The sequence below is a fragment of the Styela clava genome, unplaced genomic scaffold, assembly GCF_964204865.1.
Source record: "Styela clava unplaced genomic scaffold, kaStyClav1.hap1.2 HAP1_SCAFFOLD_18, whole genome shotgun sequence".
In the NCBI taxonomy this organism is placed as follows: domain Eukaryota; kingdom Metazoa; phylum Chordata; class Ascidiacea; order Stolidobranchia; family Styelidae; genus Styela; species Styela clava.
The window spans coordinates 115,001-121,712 of NW_027556465.1; the positions used below are offsets into that span (position 1 = coordinate 115,001).

The following is a 6,712-nucleotide window of genomic DNA, read 5'->3' on the forward strand; positions in this document are numbered from 1 at the left end:
TCGCTTTACGAGAACTCGTACTTGCACCTGCATGGCTTAATCTTTGAGACAAGCATATCACTACTGGCAGGATCAACCAGATAGCTGCGACAGCTGCGCTCGGCCCTTGCTGGGCCGCCCGGCGCGTGCTCGTCGCATTCGTTTAAGACCGAGGCGATCGCCTGCGGCCGTACTCAGCTTCGACAGTCGCTGGCCGCGACGTCCACGCTCTCGCCGGCAGTGCCAGGCGGAGCGATTTGCGTTTTTTCTTTGCTCGCCCTCTCTCGGGCTCGATCCATTCAGTTTCGCACAAACAAGAGCTCTGCCGGCCGCCTGCAGCGGTGCCTAAAACCCGGGCATAACAATGCGACCGTTCTGCTAGGCCGACAAGCGCTCAAGCCAGACGCTCGATCGAACGCCCCCTACATATTAGTCGAGACAACGGCTCGCTCATTAGCATCGCGTTTGTACTTTAACTTTTTTCGGCTCGGCTTCTTTCGACGCCGATGCCGGCGACGCAGCACTCTCTCGCCCGCCAGCCACCGAGAAAAGGGTGCGCTCCGACCGGCCCCGCACCGCTCTTTCTTGGCTCATTCGAAATTACTGTCTTTCGCTCTGACATGCCTTACCTAGGGTTAGGTTAGTATGCTTGCACGTTTGTACTTTAACTTTTTTTGGCTCGGCTTCTTTCGACGCCGATGCCGGCGACGCAGCACTCTCTCGCCCGCCAGCCACCGAGAAAAGGGTGCGCTCCGACCGGCCCCGCACCGCTCTTTCATGGCTCATTCGAAATTACTGTCTTTCGCTCTGACATGCCTTACCTAGGGTTAGGTTAGTATGCTTGCACGTTTGTACTTTAACTTTTTTTGGCTCGGCTTCTTTCGACGCCGATGCCGGCGACGCAGCACTTTCTCGCCCGCCAGCCACCGAGAAAAGGGTGCGCTCCGACCGGCCCCGCACCGCTCTTTCTTGGCTCATTCGAAATTACTGTCTTTCGCTCTGACATGCCTTACCTAGGGTTAGGTTAGTATGCTTGCACGTTTGTACTTTAACTTTTTTCGGCTCGGCTTCTTTCGACGCCGATGCCGGCGACGCAGCACTCTCTCGCCCGCCAGCCACCGAGAAAAGGGTGCGCTCCGACCGGCCCCGCACCGCTCTTTCATGGCTCATTCGAAATTACTGTCTTTCGCTCTGACATGCCTTACCTAGGGTTAGGTTAGTATGCTTGCACGTTTGTACTTTAACTTTTTTTGGCTCGGCTTCTTTCGACGCCGATGCCGGCGACGCAGCACTCTCTCGCCCGCCAGCCACCGAGAAAAGGGTGCGCTCCGACCGGCCCCGCACCGCTCTTTCATGGCTCATTCGAGTTTACTGTCTTTCGCTCTGACATGCCTTACCTAGGGTTAGGTTAGTATGCTTGCACGTTTGTACTTTAACTTTTTTCGGCTCGGCTTCTTTCGACGCCGATGCCGGCGACGCAGCACTCTCTCGCCCGCCAGCCACCGAGAAAAGGGTGCGCTCCGACCGGCCCCGCACCGCTCTTTCTTGGCTCATTCGAAATTACTGTCTTTCGCTCTGACATGCCTTACCTAGGGTTAGGTTAGTATGCTTGCACGTTTGTACTTTAACTTTTTTCGGCTCGGCTTTTTTCGACGCCGATGCCGGCGACGCAGCACTCTCTCGCCCGCCAGCCACCGAGAAAAGGGTGCGCTCCGACCGGCCCCGCACCGCTCTTTCATGGCTCATTCGAGTTTACTGTCTTTCGCTCTGACATGCCTTACCTAGGGTTAGGTTAGTATGCTTGCACGTTTGTACTTTAACTTTTTTCGGCTCGGCTTCTTCCGACGCCGATGCCGGCGACGCAGCACTCTCTCGCCCGCCAGCCACCGAGAAAAGGGTGCGCTCCGACCGGCCCCGCACCGCTCTTTCTTGGCTCATTCGAAATTACTGTCTTTCGCTCTGACATGCCTTACCTAGGGTTAGGTTAGTATGCTTGCACGTTTGTACTTTAACTTTTTTCGGCTCGGCTTCTTTCGACGCCGATGCCGGCGACGCAGCACTCTCTCGCCCGCCAGCCACCGAGAAAAGGGTGCGCTCCGACCGGCCCCGCACCGCTCTTTCTTGGCTCATTCGAAATTACTGTCTTTCGCTCTGACATGCCTTACCTAGGGTTAGGTTAGTATGCTTGCACGTTTGTACTTTAACTTTTTTCGGCTCGGCTTCTTTCGACGCCGATGCCGGCGACGCAGCACTCTCTCGCCCGCCAGCCACCGAGAAAAGGGTGCGCTCCGACCGGCCCCGCACCGCTCTTTCATGGCTCATTCGAAATTACTGTCTTTCGCTCTGACATGCCTTACCTAGGGTTAGGTTAGTATGCTTGCACGTTTGTACTTTTTTTTTTTTGGCTCGGCTTCTTTCGACGCCGATGCCGGCGACGCAGCACTCTCTCGCCCGCCAGCCACCGAGAAAAGGGTGCGCTCCGACCGGCCCCGCACCGCTCTTTCATGGCTCATTCGAGTTTACTGTCTTTCGCTCTGACATGCCTTACCTAGGGTTAGGTTAGTATGCTTGCACGTTTGTACTTTAACTTTTTTCGGCTCGGCTTCTTTCGACGCCGATGCCGGCGACGCAGCACTCTCTCGCCCGCCAGCCACCGAGAAAAGGGTGCGCTCCGACCGGCCCCGCACCGCTCTTTCTTGGCTCATTCGAAATTACTGTCTTTCGCTCTGACATGCCTTACCTAGGGTTAGGTTAGTATGCTTGCACGTTTGTACTTTAACTTTTTTCGGCTCGGCTTTTTTCGACGCCGATGCCGGCGACGCAGCACTCTCTCGCCCGCCAGCCACCGAGAAAAGGGTGCGCTCCGACCGGCCCCGCACCGCTCTTTCATGGCTCATTCGAGTTTACTGTCTTTCGCTCTGACATGCCTTACCTAGGGTTAGGTTAGTATGCTTGCACGTTTGTACTTTAACTTTTTTCGGCTCGGCTTCTTCCGACGCCGATGCCGGCGACGCAGCACTCTCTCGCCCGCCAGCCACCGAGAAAAGGGTGCGCTCCGACCGGCCCCGCACCGCTCTTTCTTGGCTCATTCGAAATTACTGTCTTTCGCTCTGACATGCCTTACCTAGGGTTAGGTTAGTATGCTTGCACGTTTGTACTTTAACTTTTTTCGGCTCGGCTTCTTTCGACGCCGATGCCGGCGACGCAGCACTCTCTCGCCCGCCAGCCACCGAGAAAAGGGTGCGCTCCGACCGGCCCCGCACCGCTCTTTCTTGGCTCATTCGAAATTACTGTCTTTCGCTCTGACATGCCTTACCTAGGGTTAGGTTAGTATGCTTGCACGTTTGTACTTTAACTTTTTTTGGCTCGGCTTCTTTCGACGCCGATGCCGGCGACGCAGCACTTTCTCGCCCGCCAGCCACCGAGAAAAGGGTGCGCTCCGACCGGCCCCGCACCGCTCTTTCTTGGCTCATTCGAAATTACTGTCTTTCGCTCTGACATGCCTTACCTAGGGTTAGGTTAGTATGCTTGCACGTTTGTACTTTAACTTTTTTCGGCTCGGCTTCTTTCGACGCCGATGCCGGCGACGCAGCACTCTCTCGCCCGCCAGCCACCGAGAAAAGGGTGCGCTCCGACCGGCCCCGCACCGCTCTTTCATGGCTCATTCGAAATTACTGTCTTTCGCTCTGACATGCCTTACCTAGGGTTAGGTTAGTATGCTTGCACGTTTGTACTTTAACTTTTTTTGGCTCGGCTTCTTTCGACGCCGATGCCGGCGACGCAGCACTCTCTCGCCCGCCAGCCACCGAGAAAAGGGTGCGCTCCGACCGGCCCCGCACCGCTCTTTCATGGCTCATTCGAGTTTACTGTCTTTCGCTCTGACATGCCTTACCTAGGGTTAGGTTAGTATGCTTGCACGTTTGTACTTTAACTTTTTTCGGCTCGGCTTCTTTCGACGCCGATGCCGGCGACGCAGCACTCTCTCGCCCGCCCGCCACCGAGAAAAGGGTGCGCTCCGACCGGCCCCGCACCGCTCTTTCTTGGCTCATTCGAAATTACTGTCTTTCGCTCTGACATGCCTTACCTAGGGTTAGGTTAGTATGCTTGCACGTTTGTACTTTAACTTTTTTTGGCTCGGCTTCTTTCGACGCCGATGCCGGCGACGCAGCACTCTCTCGCCCGCCAGCCACCGAGAAAAGGGTGCGCTCCGACCGGCCCCGCACCGCTCTTTCATGGCTCATTCGAAATTACTGTCTTTCGCTCTGACATGCCTTACCTAGGGTTAGGTTAGTATGCTTGCACGTTTGTACTTTAACTTTTTTTGGCTCGGCTTCTTTCGACGCCGATGCCGGCGACGCAGCACTTTCTCGCCCGCCAGCCACCGAGAAAAGGGTGCGCTCCGACCGGCCCCGCACCGCTCTTTCTTGGCTCATTCGAAATTACTGTCTTTCGCTCTGACATGCCTTACCTAGGGTTAGGTTAGTATGCTTGCACGTTTGTACTTTAACTTTTTTCGGCTCGGCTTCTTTCGACGCCGATGCCGGCGACGCAGCACTCTCTCGCCCGCCAGCCACCGAGAAAAGGGTGCGCTCCGACCGGCCCCGCACCGCTCTTTCATGGCTCATTCGAAATTACTGTCTTTCGCTCTGACATGCCTTACCTAGGGTTAGGTTAGTATGCTTGCACGTTTGTACTTTAACTTTTTTTGGCTCGGCTTCTTTCGACGCCGATGCCGGCGACGCAGCACTCTCTCGCCCGCCAGCCACCGAGAAAAGGGTGCGCTCCGACCGGCCCCGCACCGCTCTTTCATGGCTCATTCGAGTTTACTGTCTTTCGCTCTGACATGCCTTACCTAGGGTTAGGTTAGTATGCTTGCACGTTTGTACTTTAACTTTTTTCGGCTCGGCTTCTTTCGACGCCGATGCCGGCGACGCAGCACTCTCTCGCCCGCCAGCCACCGAGAAAAGGGTGCGCTCCGACCGGCCCCGCACCGCTCTTTCTTGGCTCATTCGAAATTACTGTCTTTCGCTCTGACATGCCTTACCTAGGGTTAGGTTAGTATGCTTGCACGTTTGTACTTTAACTTTTTTTGGCTCGGCTTCTTTCGACGCCGATGCCGGCGACGCAGCACTCTCTCGCCCGCCAGCCACCGAGAAAAGGGTGCGCTCCGACCGGCCCCGCACCGCTCTTTCATGGCTCATTCGAAATTACTGTCTTTCGCTCTGACATGCCTTACCTAGGGTTAGGTTAGTATGCTTGCACGTTTGTACTTTAACTTTTTTTGGCTCGGCTTCTTTCGACGCCGATGCCGGCGACGCAGCACTTTCTCGCCCGCCAGCCACCGAGAAAAGGGTGCGCTCCGACCGGCCCCGCACCGCTCTTTCTTGGCTCATTCGAAATTACTGTCTTTCGCTCTGACATGCCTTACCTAGGGTTAGGTTAGTATGCTTGCACGTTTGTACTTTAACTTTTTTCGGCTCGGCTTCTTTCGACGCCGATGCCGGCGACGCAGCACTCTCTCGCCCGCCAGCCACCGAGAAAAGGGTGCGCTCCGACCGGCCCCGCACCGCTCTTTCATGGCTCATTCGAAATTACTGTCTTTCGCTCTGACATGCCTTACCTAGGGTTAGGTTAGTATGCTTGCACGTTTGTACTTTAACTTTTTTTGGCTCGGCTTCTTTCGACGCCGATGCCGGCGACGCAGCACTCTCTCGCCCGCCAGCCACCGAGAAAAGGGTGCGCTCCGACCGGCCCCGCACCGCTCTTTCATGGCTCATTCGAGTTTACTGTCTTTCGCTCTGACATGCCTTACCTAGGGTTAGGTTAGTATGCTTGCACGTTTGTACTTTAACTTTTTTCGGCTCGGCTTCTTTCGACGCCGATGCCGGCGACGCAGCACTCTCTCGCCCGCCAGCCACCGAGAAAAGGGTGCGCTCCGACCGGCCCCGCACCGCTCTTTCTTGGCTCATTCGAGTTTACTGTCTTTCGCTCTGACATGCCTTACCTAGGGTTAGGTTAGTATGCTTGCACGTTTGTACTTTAACTTTTTTCGGCTCGGCTTCTTTCGACGCCGATGCCGGCGACGCAGCACTCTCTCGCCCGCCAGCCACCGAGAAAAGGGTGCGCTCCGACCGGCCCCGCACCGCTCTTTCTTGGCTCATTCGAAATTACTGTCTTTCGCTCTGACATGCCTTACCTAGGGTTAGGTTAGTATGCTTGCACGTTTGTACTTTAACTTTTTTCGGCTCGGCTTCTTTCGACGCCGATGCCGGCGACGCAGCACTCTCTCGCCCGCCAGCCACCGAGAAAAGGGTGCGCTCCGACCGGCCCCGCACCGCTCTTTCATGGCTCATTCGAAATTACTGTCTTTCGCTCTGACATGCCTTACCTAGGGTTAGGTTAGTATGCTTGCACGTTTGTACTTTAACTTTTTTTGGCTCGGCTTCTTTCGACGCCGATGCCGGCGACGCAGCACTCTCTCGCCCGCCAGCCACCGAGAAAAGGGTGCGCTCCGACCGGCCCCGCACCGCTCTTTCATGGCTCATTCGAGTTTACTGTCTTTCGCTCTGACATGCCTTACCTAGGGTTAGGTTAGTATGCTTGCACGTTTGTACTTTAACTTTTTTCGGCTCGGCTTCTTTCGACGCCGATGCCGGCGACGCAGCACTCTCTCGCCCGCCAGCCACCGAGAAAAGGGTGCGCTCCGACCGGCCCCGCACCGCTCTTTCTTGGC

General features: G+C 56.0%; 1 non-coding gene across 1 annotated transcript in view; it reads right to left on the reverse strand.

The window, feature by feature from the left end:
• LOC144418525 (small subunit ribosomal RNA) overlaps positions 1 to 83 on the reverse strand; it is a 1,810-nt gene extending 1,727 nt beyond the window's left edge. The window contains exon 1 of the ribosomal RNA XR_013473515.1: positions 1 to 83. This exon is cut by the window's left edge and continues 1,727 nt beyond it. This is a non-coding gene — a ribosomal RNA (small subunit ribosomal RNA).
• Positions 84 to 6,712: the final 6,629 nt, after the last annotated feature.